We start from the raw sequence: 20,279 nt of genomic DNA, 5'->3' as shown, positions 1-20,279 counted from the left end.
AACCTTACTGCTGCACTATCCACCTTATTAAAGGAACATCAGAAACCCATGCTTACTTTATGCATATGGGGAAAAAATTTCACAGGCATGTTAGATACCGGAGCTAACATTTCAATCATTAGAGCTGCAGAATGGCCCCTTGATTGGGGTAAGGTTATGGCTCCTTCTAAACTATTAGGAATGGATAAAACTGATGCCACACAAACTTTTGTCAATGCATCCTATTTACAAGTGTATGGCCCTGATCAAATTGTAGCTTATCTTAAACCATATATTACTAATATCCCTATCAATTTATGAGTACGGGATTTTTTTGAACAAACAAAAGCCACAATTTCTTTAAATGAACCTTTTTAATGGGGGCCATTGAGTTAACACTGCTGCCTCTCGATTGGGAATCTGGTACCCCAGTATGGACACCTCAATGGCCCCTAACTAAAGAAAAATTGGCAGCTCTTATGCAATTAATAAATTAACAATTACAAAAGGCTCATATAGAACCTTCATTTTCCCCTTGGAATTCTCCTATTTTTGTAATAAAAAAGAAATCAGGAAAATGGCAAATGTTGATAGATTTAAGAAATGTTAATAATACCATGTTACCTATGGGGCCCTTACAACTTAGATTGCCCTCCCCTTCTATGGTACCAAAAGGATGGTCTATAATTATTATTGACTTACAAGACTACTTTTTTACTATACCTCTGCACGCTAAAGATAGAAAGCGTTTTGTCTTTTCAGTTCCTTCTATAAATCACATGGCTCCTGTTAAAAGATTTCAATGGAAGGTGCTACCTCAGGGAATGATGAACTCTCCTACCACTTGCCAATATCTCATATCTGTTTTATTACAACCCATTAGAGATAAGTATCCTACTGCATTTATAATTCATTACATGGATGATATACTTCTTTCTATGGAATCTGAACTTTGTTTGCAACAGTTATACAATGAAGTTACTACTACTCTTCAAAGTCATGGCCTGCTTGTTGCGCCAGATAAAATTCAATAGAAAGCACCCTTTAATTATTTAGGACAAGTTATGGAAGAATCTAAAATCAAACCTCAAAAAACTCAAATTTCTGTGCAGTCTCTATGCACGCTGAATGATTTTCAAAAATTGCTAGGAGATATTAATTGGCTGCGGCCATCTGTTGGCATCCACACCTATGTCTTACAAAATCTATTTAAAATTTTAGAGGGATCCCCTGACCCTAATATCCCTAGGCAACTAGGGTCAAAAGAGGCCAAAGAAGAACTGGCCTTAATGGAGAAATGCATTCAACAGTCTTTGTCAACTCGGCTAGATCATGATCAACCAATGTCTTTATATATATTCCCCACTGAACATTCGCCCACAGCAATTATAAGTCAGCATAGCCCAGTAGAATGGGTATATTTACACACTAAACAGTCTAAAAAAATTGTATCATATATTGAGAAAATAGGGCCCTTAATTATGTCAGGAAGAAGCCATATACAAACTTTGACTGGATTTGATCCATATGCAATACACGTTCCCTTGACAAAAAAGGAATTGCAAATTGCCTTACAGTATAACTTGACCATGCAAATGGCATTAAGTGATTTTCAAAATGTTATCTCATTTCATTTGCCAAAAGGAAAATTATGGGACTTTCTACAATGTACTAGATTCATTGTAACTAATATCATTGCATCCCAGACTATTTCCAATGCACCCACCTATTTCATTGATGGCAACAAGAAGGCATAGCAGGGATTGTCGGCCCTGATATCAAAGAAAAATTACCCACTACCTATTCTTCAATACAAAGAGTTAAATTGTATGCTTTATATGCTTTTTTGTCGCTTCAACCATTATCCTTCAACGTATATACTGATTCCAAATACCTTGCTTCCCTTTTTCCCAATTTTGTTACCGCCTTTTTATACAACCTAAATGAAGAATTATATACTCTCTCTTCACAGACTCAAGCCTTAATTCACTCATGTACAGAACCTTTCTTTATTGCACATATACACACTCATTCAGGTTTACCTGGCCCTCTGGTTGCAGGAAATGATGCTGTTGACAGGCTCATAGCACCCATTTTTACGTCTGCCAATGATGAGCATGCTAATCTTCATACCAATGCCAACAGATTGCACTCTAAATACCATATTCCTCTCACTGAAGCGCAGCATATTATTAAAACCTGTGATGTTTGCGCCCCTCTGCACTTACGAACTACGATTTCAGGAGTTAATCCCCAGGGGCAACAGCCTAACTCCCTTTGGCAATCTGATTTCACTCACTGCTCCTTAGGAAAGTTTTCTTTGCTTTTTGTCTCAGTTGATACATTTTCAGGCTTTATCTGGGCAGTACCTGTCTCTTCAGAATCCAGTAAACACACCATTTCCACACTCTTACTCACCCTCCCCATTATGGGGATTCCTTCTGTCTTGAAAACAGATAATGGACCTGCATTTACCTTGCATTCATTTTGTTCATTTTTATCAGAATGGAACATAACACACATTACAAGAATACCCTACAATCTTCAGGGTCAAGCCATTATTGAAAGAGCCCACCGCACCCTAAAAACTCATTTATTAAAACAGAAAGGGGAAATATGGAAAAAGAGATACACTTCTTATCCCATGAACCCTCAATTACTATTATCTTTAACTCTTTATTCCCTGAATTTTTTAAACTTAACAAAAAATAATTCTGATACTCGTGAAGATAGACATTTTGCAGAAGACAAAAACAGCAAATTAGAAATCAATACACCAATATGTTATAAGCAATTTAATCAGTGGCTGCCAGGAATCTTACAACTCCTAGGCAAGGGTTATGGTCTTGTCATTGCAGATGGAGAGGAAATCTAGGTTTCCCTTCACCATGTCCATTACTGAGAGGGACCCCAAGACCGGACTCCCTCAGGGAGTGATGAAGTTGACACAAAGGGTCTCGTCAATGACCCTGGAGGAACCAATGAGGAAACGCCATCGTCTGAATCCTTACCCAACATGTGCTCAAGTGAAAAACATGACTCGTCAGGCTGAGCAGACACTGAAGAGTATTGAAACTCCTATGACTCCAGATAAGCTGTTTCTGCCAATGTTAGCTGTTCTTTCCTATTCCTCTGGGGTAAGTGCAGAATATGTTTATTGGGCATACATACCCAACCCACCACTTCTCTCCATAGTAGATTTGGTAGACAAAGCCCCTATGATCTTTACTAAAGATAGCATGCATTTTCCAAGTCCCTGGTCCATAAAGCAACCAATTCATGAAGAAGATGAGGGAAAGCCAATCAACATTTCCATGGGATTCAAAACCTTGCCTATCTGTTTCGGATCTCATCCCCTTTGCATGACTATCTTCCCACAATGGTGGGCATACTCTGCCAACAATGGGACTGCTTTGCATCTGGGAATGTTTGCTACAGCATCTTTCTTACTTACTGGCACCAAGCGACATTATCCAGGCCAGATAGCCAACTATTTGAACTCGCTTTTTCAACCAGAGGAACCTTCATGTCATATTGTATCTTGGAGAAGAAAACAGGCAATACAACCGTTACATTGGTGTGATTGTCGAGGCCAATTTGGAAAAGTTTCTATAATTCAGCAAAATCATACTAATCATACATTTAAATTTGTTGACTGGGGACCTCACGGTTTGTTTGTAAACTGTTCTGAAGAGCAGGAGGAACATCATAATTGCTCCTGGTTTAATAGATCAAGCATTGGAGGCTTTCATAAATCTAAGACAAGTTCCTGGACTGATAAGAACATATTGCTGAATTGGTATAACGGGGGCTTATCATCCCCACGACCCAGGATTGTCGTCCCCATTGTGGGGCCAAAGCAATGGCACATTTGGAAAATTCCAGCAGCCTTAGAGCACTTCGCTAATGTTTATGGGACTATGGGTGTGTTTCGTCCTTCTAATTATACCTTCCTATACAATAGTACTGGCTATATGCAATCGTGTGTTCACCTTCCATACTTATTTATTGTAGGACATTTTGATATTGACTTATCAGCCAAGATTGTCAATTGTACTGCATGTGCATTGTATACCTGCCTTAATCACACCATTTCATATCACGATGCTAGCATTGCACTAGTTAAACAAAGATCCGAGTTATGGCTTCCCATAAACTTAACTGATTCTGTATTTCTTTCTGTATTGTTGAAAACTGGACTTAGGTGATCTAAGCGCATCATTGGGTGGATTATTGCAGGCATCTTAAGCCTTATTTCTATTATGACTGTAGGAACTTTGTCTGGTATGGCTTTACATAATTCTATACAAAATCATGATTTTATCACTGCTTGGCACAAAGACTCTCATAATCTTTGGACTCGACAAGCTCAAATAGATCAGCAATTACAAACACGAATTAGTGAGTTACAAACTCTGGTTATCCCCTTAGGAGATCAAGTGCAACAACTGACTTTCCAAACACGTATATGTTGTCACTGGAATTTTACTTCTTTTTGTCTGACTAACATGCCCTATAATAGCACTGAATATCCTTGGGATAAAGTTAAAGCGCATTTGCAGGATCTCACAGATAACTCAAGTTTTAGACATCAATTTGTTGAAACAACAAGTTGCTAATTTTCAAGTTAAGGTACCTAAGGAATTGTACAGCACTCAATTTTATGGTACTTTAACCAAAACCCTATTGTCTCTACACCCTAGAACTTGGTTTTCAGGAAGCAACATTTTTATATATGTATTAATCACTCTGATTTTTCTGTCATTGCTTATAGGATATAGATGTCTCTCCTCAAGACGCCATGCCTCCCACAACAGAGTCTAACTAGCAGCTACCATGCTTAAATTAAAAACAAAAGGAGGATATATTGGGAAATGCAATACAAAATAGCTGGCTGAAGGAAGCCCTTGGGAAAATGGTGAAGGGCCAAAAGTACCCTGGCTTGGTGTGCTGTGGGTAGAAAAACATCTCCTGCCTTTGGTTATGCCCGGCATCAAGATTTAATAATAAATATTAAAGATGTTGCTTGAGAAAACAGGCTATGGGATAAGCACATGGGTCACTTAGAGCGCGCTGTCCTTGAAATATTTTTACTGATTAGGTGTTAACCCTGTATGCGCTCTGCTGGCTGTATACTCTAAGCTCTTTGTTCCTGCTTCTATAAAAAGGCTTGACTCCTTGCAAGAAACTGCCTGAGTGTCATTCATTCAGGTTCGTTGCTTCCAAGTCCTGGGGAGAAAATCCCCAACAATGGCCAAGATGAGTCTCTTTCAATATTCTAAATCTAGGTTTTTCTTTTCAGTTAGAGGAAGCTAGGTCTCTTGAAAGACTTGTTATTTATCTTTCTGTGTCATTGAGATGTAAGTGATATATCTTAATGTTAAGTCTAGTTATCTGTGATCCCTGTGATTCCCAGGTGTCCTTAGTGGTAAAGAACTGCCTGCCAATGAAGGTAGATGTAAGAGATGTGGGTTTTATCCCTGGGTTGGGAAGATCCCCCCGGAGGAGGGCACAGTAACCCACTCCAGTATTCTTGCCTGGAGAATCCCATGGACAGAGGAACCTGGCAGGCTACAGTCCATGGAGTCTCAAGAGGAAAGACTGAAGCAATTTAGCACACATGCACCTTATTTAGTACGTGAAGTTGCATGGGAAGCATTGTCAAATGAGTGAGAAGTTTTTTCAGGTTATATTGTATGAGTAAACGTTTTAAATATAAGTATTCTAAAAATTATATGGAATTCCTAAAAATATGGTATGTCCTGATAAGGTATTGTCAGTCCTAATTTCTAACATATGATAAATGATTAATGGATATATTTGAAGTGATTATATATGTAATTTTTATTAAAAAAAAACTGACTTAGAAAATATTTTCTGTAAATACTATACTTCTTAGATTATCTTAGAGCTTCCAGTAAAATTCTATATATGAGTAATACTATTTAATATATTTAACATTTATTAGCAGGAATTATAATTTTGTTGTCATATTTTATGGCTTTATTACCCTATTGAATAATGTTTATGCCTACGTGCAGTCCATGGGGTCGCGAAGAGTTGGACATGACTTGGTTAGTGAACAACACGCCTACATTGTGCACTTTTAGGTTCCATCTTTTTTTTTTTTTTTGTCTTCACTGGGTCTTCATTGCTGCACTGGCTTTTCTCTAGTTGTGGTGAGCAGGGGCTACTCTCTAGCAGTGGTGTGCAAGCTTCTCATTGCAGTAGCTTCCCTGGTTGTGGAGCACAGGCTCTAGGGCTCATGGGCTTCTGTGGTTACAGCACTTGGGCTCAGAACTTGTGGTTCCCGAGCTCTAAAACACAGTCTCAGTAGTTGTGACACATGGGCTTAGCTGCTTCCTCAGTATGTGGGATCTTCACAGGGATTGAATCTGTGTCTCATTCATTGGCCAGTGGATTCTTTATCACTGAGCCACTGGAGAAGACTCAGATTCCATCATTTTGTAAAGTTTCTTTAAACTGCCTTTTTAAATTTTTGACAATTTTATGTGTGAAAAGAATGCTCTTTCTTTGTTGCTTTAATTTGATTTCCTTAGTAATTAATAGAATCAACTATCTTTATGCTGAATACTCATTTATATTTATGCTTCTGTGAAATATCTGATTTAAATATTTCCTTATTTTTCTTTTGAGAATAATTACATTATTACATTCTGGATGGATACCATTTGGCTATTATATTATTATAAATATTTTCTCCTTGAGGGCCAGTAGTCTTTAAAATTTTGTTTGTGGTCATTTTTTTCCATGAATAGGTATCTAATCTTTATAAATTCAGATTTATTATATTATTATGTTTCCCTTTGTGGCTTTAGCTTTTCATGCATTCTTGAAAAAATTCTCCCTTGGCCAAAGGCATATATTTGGTCTTCCATATTCTCCTTTATTTTTTAAATAGAATATTTATGATCTTTAATATATCAGGAGTTATGTTTGAAATAGTGTGGAGAGTTAATGGGTATGATTTTCCAAACTTTTCTCAGAATCATTTACTGAACATCCTTTCTGATTTGAAATGTGACTTGTATATCATAATAAGTTATCATATCTACATGGACCTTAAGGAAGATTTTCTTTTTATCCTCAGGTCCTAGAGGCCAGGCAAAAATTTTAAGCTTCATGAAATTCTCAGTAATTTTATGTAAAGCTTTGTGAGTTCAAATGTGCCTTTCTCCGTAGTGAATAACCTTAACTTTAATTAGATCCTTAATAGTTATACACGTACACATGCACACACACACACACACACACACACACACATACACACAATGCAATGTGTTAAAAGAGATTGCATTAAATGAAGGAGCAAGTAGGTGAACCATTCCACTAGAATCGCTGCTATGATATCGTGTTGGTTCTACTAAGTAGGCAGAAATCAAAAAACGTTAGAGATGATGCTGAAAGTTACTGTTTGCTGGGTAGGCAGTAAAATGTTGTTTCACTGTATGTAGAGAAAGGCTTTTTAATGCGTTCACTTAAAAATTTCCTTGAAAGGTTTATAGTTTGCCCTATAGCCATCTGGATTTGAGTTTTATTTCTTTTGAATCACTGATCACTGTCTCTAGTTCTAGTACCATAGGGGCAAGTCAGTTTTCTGCTTGAGCTCTCGAGAGCTGAGGCAAATTTGAATTAATCAAAAATTGGCATGTTCTCTCTGCTAAATTTTCAAGGGAGTTTATTCTATATAGAGTGTTTGATAATATTGAAAACAGCATCTGTTGCAGTTTTTGCTTTGTTCACTGCTTTGTTGAAATTGGATTGTTGGTTCATTGTCACTCCACAATGTGGAGGCTTATTGTTTTCTTAATTGAAAGGCCAACAGCTGGCTCTTTTTGTTGTGCTCTTCCCCACGTGGTTTTAAAACACTCCTTGGTTTAAAATATGAAGGTGCAATTGTAAATATCTAAAAATTATCATATATAGATAAGAGAAGGTTCTGAATCAAAATAGGAAAAACAAGTGTTAAATTTTGAAGAACGCTTTTAAGCCCAGATGTTTATTTATCTAAAATTTCTAAATAAATGAGCATCTTTCAAAATTAAAATATTATTTATTACACAAAATAGTTTAACTTGCATTACTCATTAACTTTGTTCCTTCTACGATATATATGTGTTTACCCCAAAGAAAATGTTCTGATATGGAAGGTAGTCAGAAATTGTCTATAAGGAGGAGGGGCTGAAATAAAACTACACCTTGGACTTAACGGTTGGTTTTGCACAATACTTAAATTTATTGAATTAAACACCATAGGCTCATGAGAAATGTTCACTGGGTAAAGAGGAAAAAACAGTGGAGCTGTTGGCAGTCGTGTGGATATAAAGTACAATATGGAAAATTTGAGAGGTCTCAAACACACAGTTGTTTCTTTCTATAAACTATTTGCTGAGTTTCAAGGCTTATAAGAGTACATAGAACTAGGTCAATAGTTTCTAAAATACAGTCAAGAGGGATGGGATGGGGATAGGAGGGAGGCTCAGGAGAGAAAAGATACATGTATACAAATAACTTTCACTTCATCATACAGCAGAAATCAACATAACATTGTAAAGCAATTATACTTTTAAAATAAATAAATAAATAATTAATTAAATGCAGAATGAAAGCTCTGCATTGTGGTGTTAGAAAATAAAATATCTACTAGAAGGAGTGGACCTGTTCCATGCACTCTGCTGCTCTCCTGTTCAAGGCATGTGCCAAATTCTGAAGCTGAGTGGTAGGTGGTTGGAGAACTGAATTAGGAACCTCTAAAGAACAGAGCAAGACATCCCTCTGTCTTTCAGTGCTATTGCCAAAGAGATGTGCCAGGCACTCAATCAGAAATCAGAGGCACATTCATGTGCAACACAGATGAAGATGGTGTAGAGGAAATTTACACTCTCCAAAATGTAAATGTACCCCAGGCCAGCCCAGTGCCTGTCTAGACTGAAGTGAATGGACCCCACCCTGTGCCTAACAGAAGAAAGAGGGGACACCATGCAAACAACCTTCTCAGAGCCTCTGGTTCTGTTGCCATGAAGTCCAGGATATCATAAAGGTATATAATACATATACAAGAGTCAACAGTGTATGACCAGCAATGAAGAGAATAAGAAAAGAGAGATAGACACATTACACAAAATCAGTTTATTATTATTATATTGTAGGATATGCTTATAATTTTCCTTTTTTGATTTTTCTGTCTTTGGTTATAGCATATATGAATAGGGCACATAGGATTTTTATCTATAAAGCATTTACTATGTACTTACTACCTAAATCCTGAATAGCTTCATTTTTATTAATTTCAATTCATAATGACAATCTCAAATGTTGTTAAAGTTAATAATTTGGAATTATCAATAACATTATAAATGTTAATATCAAACATGTAATTTGGAATTAAGATGGAAAAATCAAATAGATAAATTTGCAGCCATAATTGTTTCATTGGCTAAATGTGTAGCTGCTTTTCTTTTTCAAGTAAAAATTTGTGCAGTACTTTCAGTGTATACAAAAACATCCCTTTTTTAACACCAAGAGTTTCTTTTAGGGAGAAGAAATTTACCCTATGATTATCCTTAATTAAGGGTGGTTCAGTGCAGTTGATGGGCTGCTGCTGTTGACCTCCCAAATGAAATATAATTGAGTGGATATCACAAAGATAATAATTAACTGAACTGAGAGAGGTCCTTTTAAATATTATGTAGGTTAAGATTAATTGGAACATTCCCCAAGCTCCTTAAGTAACTCATTTTTCATTGATAGGGTAGAAATTGCATTCAGGGCAGCTATCATCAAAAATGTGATTTCTGTAATTCCCTGCTCTTTGTTAGCAAACTGCTAAATTTGGGATATAACATAAATTGAATTTTTCAAATAAATCAAAGAGAATTTTAACTTATTTTTTCTTGTTTTAATATAAATGTCAATTAACATATGTTAATCATCTAAAATGAAAGTCATTTAGTCATGTTTGACTATTTGCGACCCCATGGACTATATAGTCCATGGAATTCTCCAAGCCAGAATACTGGAGTGGATAGCCATTCCCTTCTCCAGGGGATCTTCCCAACCCAGGGGTCGAACCCAGATCTCCTGCATTGCAGGCAGATCCTTTATTGTCTTAGCCACCAGGGAATCCCATTTAGGATTTTTTTTTTTAATTTTATTTTTAAACTTTACAATATTGTATTAGTTTTGCCAAATATTGAAATGAATCCGCCACAGGTATACATGCGTTCCCCATCCCGAACCCTCCTCCCTCCCCATACCATCAATCTGGATTGTCCCAGTGCACCAGCCCCAAGCATCCTGTATCCTGCATCAAACCTGGACTGGCAACTCGTTTCATACATGATATTATACATGTTTCAATGCCATACTCCAAAATCTTCCCACCCTCTCCCTCTCCCATAGAGTCCATAAGACTGTTCGATACATCAGTGTCTCTTTTGCTGTCTTGTACACAGGGTTATTGTTACCATCTTTCTAAATTCCATATATATGCGTTAGTATACTGTATTGGTGCTTTTCTTTCTGGCTTACTTCACTCTGTATAATAGGTTCCAGTTTCATCCACCTCATTAGAACTGATTCAAATGTATTCTTTTTAATGGCTGAGTAATACTCCATTGTGTTTATGTACCACTGCTTTCTTATCCATTCATCTGCTGATGGACATCTAGGTTGCTTCCATGTCCTGGCTATTATAAACAGTGCTGCGATGAACATTGGGGTACACGTGTCTCTTTCCCTTCTGGTTTCCTCAGTATGTATGCCCAGCAGTGGGATTGCTGGATCATAAGGCAGTTCTATTTCCAGTTTTTTAAGGAATCTCCACACTGTTCTCCATAGTGGCTGGACTAGTTTGCATTCCCACCAACAGTGTAAGAGGGTTCCCTTTTCTCCACACCCTCTCCAGCATTTATTGCTTGTAGACTTATGGATAGCAGCCATTCTGACTGGAGTGAAATGGTACCTCATAGTGGTTTTGATTTGCATTTCTCTGATAACGAGTGATGTTGAGCATCTTTTCATGTGTTTGTTAGCCATGTGTATGCCTTCTTTGGAGAAATGTCTATTTCTTTCTTTGGCTCATTTTTTGATTGGGTCATTTATTTTTCTGGAGTTGAGCTGTAGGAGTTGTTTGTATATTTTTGAGAGTAGTTGTTTGTCAGTTGCTTCATTTGCTATTGTTTTCTCCCATTCTGAAGGCTGTCTTTTCACCTTGCTAATAGTTTCCTTTGATGTGCAGAAGCTTTTAAGTTTAATTAGGTCCCATTTATTTATTTTTGCTTTGATTTCCAATATTCTGGGAGGTGGGTCATAGAGGATCCTGCTGTGATGTACCTCGGAGAGTGTTTTGCCTATGTTCTCCTCTAGGAGTTTTATAGTTTCTGGTCTTAGGTTTAGATCTTTAATCCATTTGGAGTTTATTTTTGTGTATGGTGTTAGAAAGTGCTCTAGTTTCATTCTTTTTCAAGTGGTTAACCAGTTTTCCCAGCACCACTTGTTAATGAGATTGTCTTTAATCCATTGTATATTCTTGCCTCCTTTGTCAAAGATAAGGTGTCCATATGTGTGTGGATTTATCTCTGGGCTTTCTATTTTGTTCCATTGATCAATATTTCTGTCTTTGTGCCAGTATCATACTGTCTTGATAGCTGTGGCTTTGTAGTAGAGCCTGAAGTCAGGTAGGTTGATTCCTCCAGTTCCATTCTTCTTTCTCAAGATAGCTTTGGCTATTCGAGGTTTTTTGTATTTCCATACAAATTGTGAAATTATTTGTTCTAGCTTTGTGAAGAATACCGTTGGTAGCTTGATAGGGATTGCATTGAATCTATAGATTGCTTTGGGTAGTATACTCATTTTCACTATATTGATTCTTCCAATCCATGAACATGGTATATTTCTCCATCTATTAGTGTCCTCTTTGATTTCTTTCACCAGTGTTTTATAGTTTTCTATATATAGGTCTTTAGTTTTTTAGGTAGATATATTCCTAAGTATTTTATTCTTTCCGTTGCAATGGTAAATGGAATTGTTTCCTTATTTTCTCTTTCTGTTTTCTCATTATTAGTGTATAGGAATGCAAGGGATTTCTTGTGTGTTGATTTTATATCCTGCAACTTTACTATAATCATTGATTAGTTCTAGTAATTTTCTGGTGGAGTCTTTAGGGTTTTCTATGTAGAGGATCATGTCATCTGCAAATAGTGAGGGTTTTACTTCTTCTTTTCCAATTTAGATTCCTTTTATTTCTTTTTCTGGTCTGATTGCTGTGGCCAAAACTTCCAAAACTATGTTGAATAGTAATGGTGAAAGTGGGCACCTTTGTCTTGTTCCTGACTTTAGAGGAAATGCTTTCAATTTTTCACCATTGAGGATAATGTTTGCTGAGGGTTTGTCATATATAGCTTTTATTATGTTGAGGTATGTTCCTTCTATTCTTGCTTTCTGGAGAGTTTTTATAATAAATGAATGTTGAATTTTGTCAAAGGCTTTCTCTGCATCTATTGAGATAATTGTATTAGTTTTGCCAAATATCAAAATGAATCCGCCACAGGTATACATAGAGTCCATAAGACTGTTCTATTATTTTTCAATTTGTTAATGTGGTGTATTACATTGATTGATTTGCAGATATTGAAGAATCCTTGCATCCCTGGGATAGAGCCCATTTGGTCATGGTGTATGATCTTTTTAATATGTTGGTGGATTCTGATTGCTAGAATTTTGTTAAGGACTTTTGCATCTATGTTCATCAGTGATATTGGCCTGTAGTTTTCCTTTTTTGTGGGGTCTTTGTCAGGTTTTGGTATTAGGGTGATGGTGGCCTCATAGAATGAGTTTGGAAGTTTACCTTCCTCTGCAATTTTCTGGAAGAGTTTGAGCAGGATAGGTGTTAGTGCTTCTCTAAATTTTTGGTAGAATTCAGCTGTGAAGCCGTCTGGACCTGGGCTTTTGTTTGTTGGAAGATTTTTGATTACAGTTTCAATTTCCGTGCTTGTGATGGGTCTGTTAAGATTTTCTATTTCTTCCTGGTCCAGTTTTGGAAAGTTGTACTGTTCCAAGAATTTGTCCATTTCTTCCACGTTGTCCATTTTATCAGCATATAATTGTTGATAGTAGTCTCTTATGATCCTTTGTATTTCTGTGTTGTCTGTTGTGATCTCTCCATTTTCATTTATATTTTTACTGATTTGATTTTTCTCCCTTTGTTTCTTGATGAGTCTGGCTAATGGTTTGTCAATTTTATGTATCCTTTCAAAGAACCAGCTTTTGGCTTTGTTGATTTTTGCTATGGTCTCTTTTGTTTCTTTTGCATTTATTTCTGCCCTAATTTTTAAGATTTCTTTCCTTCTACTAACCCTGAGGTTCTTCATTTCTTCCTTTTCTAGTTGCTTTAGGTGTAGAGTTAGGTTATTTATTTGACTTTTTTCTTGTTTCTTGAGGTATGCCTGTATTGCTATGAACTTTCCTCGTAGGACTGCTTTTACAGTGTCCCACAGGTTTGGGGTTGTTGTGTTTTCATTTTCATTCATTTCTATGCAAATTTTGATTTTTTTTAAATTTCTTCTGTAATTTGTTGGTTATTCAGCAGCGTGTTATTCAGCCTCCATATGTTGGAATTTTTAATAGTTTTTCTCCTATAATTGAGATTTAATCATACTGCATTGTAGTCAGAAAAGATGCTTGGAATGATTTCTATTTTTTTGAATTTACCAAGGCTAGATTTATGGCCCAGGATGTGGTCTATCCTGGAGAAGGTTCCATGTGCGCTTGAGAAAAAGGTGAAATTCATTGTTTTGGGATGAAATGTCCTATAGATATCAATTAGGTCTAACTGGTCTATTGTGTCATTTAACGTTTGTGTTTCCTTGTTAATTTTCTGTTTAGTTGATCTATCCATAGGTGTGAATGGGGTATTAAAGTCTCCCACTATTATTGTGTTATTGTTAATTTCTCCTTTCATACTTGTTAGCATTTGTCTTACATATTGCGGGGCTCCCATGTTGGGTGCATATATATTTATAATTGTTATATCTTCTTCTTGGATTGATCCTTTGATCATTATGTAGTGACCATCTTTGTCTCTTTTCACAGCCTTTGTTTTAAAGTCTATTTTATCTGATATGAGTATTGTTACTCCTGCTTTCTTTTGGTCCCTATTTGCATGGAAAATCTTTTTGCAGCCCTTCACTTTCAGTCTGTATGTGTCCCCTGTTTTGAGGTGGGTCTCTTGTAGACAACATATGTAGGGGTCTTGTTTTTGTATCCATTCAGCCAGTCTTTGCCTTTTGGTTGGGGCATTCAACCCATTTACGTTTAAGGTAATTACTGATAAGTATGATCCCGTTGCCACTTACTTTATTGTTTTGGGCTCGAATTTATATACCGTTTTTGTGTTTCCTGTCTAGAGAATATCCTTTAGTATTTGTTGGAGAGCTGGTTTGGTGGTGCTGAATTCTCTCAGCTTTTGCTTATCTGAAAAGCTTTTGATTTCTCCTTCATATTTGAATGAGATCTTTGCTGGGTACAATAATCTGGGCTGTAGGTTATTTTCTTTCATCACTTTAAGTATGTCTTGCCATTCCCTCCTGGCTTGAAGAGTTTCTATTGAAAGATCAGCTGTTATCCTTATGGGAATTCCCTTGTGTGTTATTTGTTGTTTTTCCCTTGCTGCTTTTAATATTTGTTCTTTGTGTTTGATCTTTGTTAATTTGATTAATATGTGTCTTGGGGTGTTTTGCCTTGGGTTTATCCTGTTTGGGACTCTGGGTTTCTTGGACTTGGGTGATTATTTCCTTCCCCATTTTAGGGAAGTTTTCAACTATTATCTCCTCAAGTATTTTCCCATGGTCTTTCTTTTTGTCTTCTTCTTCTGGGACCCCTATGATTCGAATGTTGTAGCGTTTAATATTGTCCTGAAAGTCTCTGAGATTGTCCTCATTTCTTTTAATTCGTTTTTCTTTTATCTTCTCTGATTCATTTATTTCTACCATTCTATCTTCTAATTCACTAATCCTATCTTCTGCCTCTGTTATTCTACTATTTGTTGCCTCCAGAGTGTTTTGAATTTCATTTATTCCATTATTCATTATATATTGACTCTTTTTTATTTCTTCTAAGTCCTTGTTAAACCTTTCTTGCATCTTCTCAATCCTTGCCCATTTAGGATTTAAAGTATTCATGATATGGATTTCAGCACTGGGAAAAGAGTTAACAAAATATAACCCTAATATAATTTGGATACTAAAATCTTTATTTTCAGAGAAATTGTATGAGTATACATTTCTTTTTACAATAAGAAAAATATTAAGTTCTTCCATCAAAGGTCATTAGTTTTTTTGTGTCTCAGATTATTCTAATAGTTCAAATCCAACAGACTTTGAACCAAAATATAATAACTGAGCACATATTTAATCACAATGGTTACTAGATCCAAAGTCTGCTTATAATACAACTGAACATTATTGAATGTAGTAGAAGTAAAACTTAAAACCATACTGACTGTTTTCACTTCAATTTATTTCTGTGAAACTCAAGAATATTTTAATGATTCCTGGAAATCAGATCATACTTTCCTTTTCTGTTTGTCACTATTATAGACAACTATTTTACATTTTCTCTTCTTTCCTCAAATAGCTAACACTTCTCTGCCATCCTCACTTTTAACTTCATATTTCTCCTCATTGATATGTTGTTTCACTTTACTCCTCCACTGAATCTGCTCTTTACAAAACTGCTAATAACTTTAATATGAGTAAAATAAATGGCCAATTCACAGTTTTCGTCTTATTTGATGAAATATATCAGAGTTATTCATGTTATGCGTGGCAAAAATGTAGTAAACCACTTGCCTATAATAGCTTAAACCTCTCAATCTGGGGTTAGCAAACACTGTTTTTGTAAAGGACTAGAGTGTATTGGGCTTTGTGGGTCATATGCTCTCTGTTAAAATTACTCACTTCTGCCACCATGGCAAGAAAATAACCATAAATGAAATGCAAGTAAATAGGTGTATCTGTATCCTAATAAAATGTTCTTTCCTGAAAAAAGTGTCCTGCTGGATGCAGAGGCTGACAAAGAGAATTTAAGAGCACAGGCTTATAATCATTGGCTACTTCACACAAGGCACAGCAAAGAAATGTTACCTCAGAAAATAATTGGCCATTATGAAAGCTGAAATTCAGAGACTTACAGGTTGGAAGAAAAAAATCTCTTAAACATAAATAGTCAAAGATACAATTAAAAAATATTTTTAAAGACTTTCCTGATTGTCTAGTGGTTAATAATTCACCTTGCAGTGCAGGAGGCCAGAGTTTGATCCCTGCTCTAGGAACTGGGATCCCATATGCTGAGTCCGTGGGGTCGCAAAGAGTCGGACACAACTGAGTGACTGAACTGACTGAAGATATGAGGGTCTGTGTGACTCTATGGACTGTAGCCTGCCAGACTCCTCTGTCCATTGGATTTTCTAGGTAAGAATACTAGAGTGGGTTGCCATGTTTTTCTCCAGGGGGATTTTCCTGACCCAGGGATTGAACCTGAGTTTCTTGTCTCCAGCACTGGCACGCGGGTTCTTTTTCACTAGTGCCACCTGGAAAACCCAGGATATGAGAGTAGGGGCTCCGCCCAATATTTGTCAGCTGGAATTTCACTATTGCTATGTAGAGAGATTGTTGTATGGCTCCAATGATCTCTTCCCAAAAGGTGAGTGTTTACTGTGGTTATCCTGCCTCAAAGCTACATTTTTACTGGGTTTGTGGAGAGTATATCATGCATGTGCACATGTTCAGTCACTTCAGTCATGTCTGACTCGTTGTGACCCTATGGACAGTAGCCTGCCAGTCTCCCCTGTCCATGGGATTCTCCACGCAAGACTACTGGAGTGGGTTGTCTTGCCCTCCTCCAGGGGAATCTTCCCTGGTAGTGTATTACTTGTCTTCTTAATTCATGAGCTTCCAGACTTAGACCAGATATGAGGTTTTCCCAATGGCCTGAACAAGGAGTATGATAAATTACTGTGAACGATTTTTGAGTTGTCTTCCTTGTGTAGGGGTCAGTATATTATGTATGAGTTAAAGACTGAATATTCTATCCACTAGAGTTATTTACAAACATAGAGTGCTGTCATTTCAGAAATAAGCCACATCTCTTTTCATTTATTTTGTTTATTTGGAACCTGATCTGCTTTCTAAGTAAAAGGAAATAAAGCAAAAATAAACAATGAGACCTAATTAAACTCAAAAGCTTTTGCATAGCAAAGGAAACCATCAATAAAACAAAACAACAACAACAAAAAACAACCAAGCGCACAAGAATCCCAGAAACTATGAGTGAAGTTCTAAAAGAAACAATAAATAAATGGTTTTAATTCCAGGGCTTATCTGTGTCTAGAAGGTCATCACAGAATATACAATATTTACATATAAAATATTTAAAGAAACAAATCAGATAGTTTCTTAAATAAGCACTCAACAGAGAAAATGTGAGAAATAGATTTGGAAATAGGCTGAAAATAAAAGTTGTAGAAAAAAAAAAAACTTATACTCAAAAATCAATAGGTAGTTGAGACAATTATTAAATTACAGGAAAACAGCCTATAATCATAACACTAAATATAGTTTTAAAAAGTAAAATAAAATTTGACATTTAATTATTTTTTTTAATTTGAGATAGAAGGTTTTAGAATATTTGAGATACAGACAAAATTATTTAACCGAATAAAGATAAGGTGGGAAACGTTTTCCATAAATATAGCTCTGGATGAGAATAGTGAGAGGCATGTCCTTTGTAGGTAGGGACAAATCCATTATCACTACTTACATTTGATAATGTAGGATGAGATGGCTGGACGGCATCACTGACTCGATGGACATGAGTTTGAGTGAACTCCAGGATATGGTGATGGACAGGGAGGCCTGGAGTGCTGCGATTCATGGGGTCACAAAGAGTCAGACAAGACTGAGCGACTGAACTGAACTGAACTGAAAAGACACACAAAAGCTTGAGGATTAGAAAGATGGCAATTATTTATCATTTGTAGTTAATGTGATTGTTTAGATGAGGAAAAGATACAGACACATTATCAGTACTAAAGAAAATAGGATAAAATGGTAAGGTTGGAAACAGGAAAAATATACAAAAAGAATCAGTGTTAGGGAACTCTGCTCAGTACTCTGTAATAACCTACATGGAAAGAGAATTTGAAAAAGAATCAGTTCAGTTCAGTTCAGTTGCTCAGTCGTGTCCAACTCTTTGTGACCCCATGAATCACAGCACGCCAGTCCTTCCTTTCCATCACCAACTCCCCGAGTTCACTCAAACTCATGTCCATCAAGTCAGTGATGCCATCCAGCCATCTCATCCTCTGTCGTCTCCTTCTCCTCCTGCCCCCAATCCCTCCCAGCATCAGAGTCTTTTCCAATGAGTCAACTCTTCCAATGAGGTGGCCAAAGTACTGGAATTTCAGTTTTAGCATCAGTCCTTCCAATGAACACCCAGGACTGATCTCCTTTAGAATGGACTGGTTGGATCTCCTTGGAGTCCAAGGGACTCTCAAGAGTCTTCTCCAACACCACAGTTCAAAAGCATTAATTCTTTGGTGCTCGGCTTTCTTCACAGTCCAACTCTCACATCCATACATGACCACAGGAAAAACCATAGCCTTGACTAGACGGACCTTTGTTGGCAAAGTAATGTCTCTGCTTTTGAATATGCTATCTAGGTTGGTCATAACTTTCCTTCCAAGGAGTAAGCATCTTTTAATTTCATGGCTGCAATCACCATCTGCAGTGATTTTGGAGCCCCAAAAATAAAGTCTGACACTGTTTCCACTGTTTCCCTATCTATTTCCCATGAAGTGATGGGATCGGATGCCATGATCTTCATTTTCTGAATTTGAGCTTTAAACCAACTTTTTCACTCTCTTCTTTCACTCTCATCAAGAGGCTTTTTAAAGAATAGATGCACATATATGTATAACTGAATCAGTTTTCTGTACACCTGAAACTAACACAATGTTGTTAACCAGTTATACCCCCAATATAAAATTAAAACATAAAGATAAATTTTTTAAAATAAAAATTAAAAAATCAGTGTTTACCAACAACACTAAGACATTTAAATATCACAGTAAAATAAATATCTAGAAGTTAATGTAACTACAAATATGCAATACATGTGGCAAGACTGAAAATGTAGATCTAGTGAAAAATCACTGAAAATCTGAAACAAAGAAATATACCCAATATCAATAGGTATAATGAATGAATATCATAAAAACACCATGCCTTCTCTATAGATACAAACAGAACTACACACTCAATGATTTGAAATTTTATATAGAATAACAAAGAACTGAAAACAGTTTAAATATTTCTGAAGAAGAAAAATGTGGAGGAAAAAAAGCCTTTACAAAATCCAGAGACTTATTTAAAGCTAGAGCAATTTAGAAAGTGTAAAATGTGTACAAGGAGAGGCAAATTGATAAATAGAAGAAAATAGTGAACCCAGAAATAAATCCACACAAATATGCCACTTTGATTTAGAGCTGAAGTGGCAAAATGATCAGCAAATATTTGTTATCCATATGGAAAGAAAAGTGAAATTGACTTCTTCAGTTCATTTCACTGAAATTAAATTCTTCTTCAAGACATATCCATAATTCATTCTAGATGGCTTAAAACTTAAAATTTCATAGACAAAGCTTTATAGTGTTTGGGGGAATACATAGACACATATATTTTTTATAATAGGAGATAGAAGTCTTCTTAAACAGGTCATGAAAGTTTTTTTCAGTATTAAAGAACATAAACATTCAAAATGTGGCAATATTAAGTTCAAACATTTCTGGTCTTCAAAAAATATCTTGTAAAGTGGAAAATCAAGCTATAAACTTACAAAAATATTGGAAACACATAAGATATAAAACAATATTTTTTGAATAACAAATAATAACATGAATTATTATAATTAGAAAATTGGATTAGAGATTTACTGAGCAAGACTCTGTCCACCAGAGCTAGCTAGGTTTTACCCACAGCCAGTCCCTCCCATCAAGAAGCTTCCATAAGCCTCTTATCATCAGCCTTCAAACAAAAGACAGAATGAAAACTACAATCACAGAAAACTAACCAAACTGATCACATGGACCATAGCCTTGTTTGACTCAATGAAACCATGAGCTATGCCTGTAGGGCTACCCAAGACAGACAGGTCATGGTGGAGAGTCCTGACAAAATGTGGTCCACTGGAGAAGGGAATGGCAAATCACTTCAGTATTCTTG

At 36.2% G+C, this 20,279-nt stretch overlaps 1 pseudogene; it reads left to right on the top strand.

Annotated features, from left to right (window-relative positions):
• Nucleotides 1-2,890: 2,890 nt before the first annotated feature.
• LOC133227403 (endogenous retrovirus group K member 25 Env polyprotein-like) lies at nucleotides 2,891-4,823 on the top strand (annotated as a pseudogene).
• Nucleotides 4,824-20,279: the final 15,456 nt, after the last annotated feature.

This window comes from Bos javanicus, chromosome 16 (genome assembly GCF_032452875.1).
Source record: "Bos javanicus breed banteng chromosome 16, ARS-OSU_banteng_1.0, whole genome shotgun sequence".
Lineage (NCBI taxonomy): Eukaryota > Metazoa > Chordata > Mammalia > Artiodactyla > Bovidae > Bos > Bos javanicus.
The sequence above is the reverse complement of the archived record's forward strand: the minus strand, read 5'-3'. Positions and strand labels throughout refer to the sequence as shown.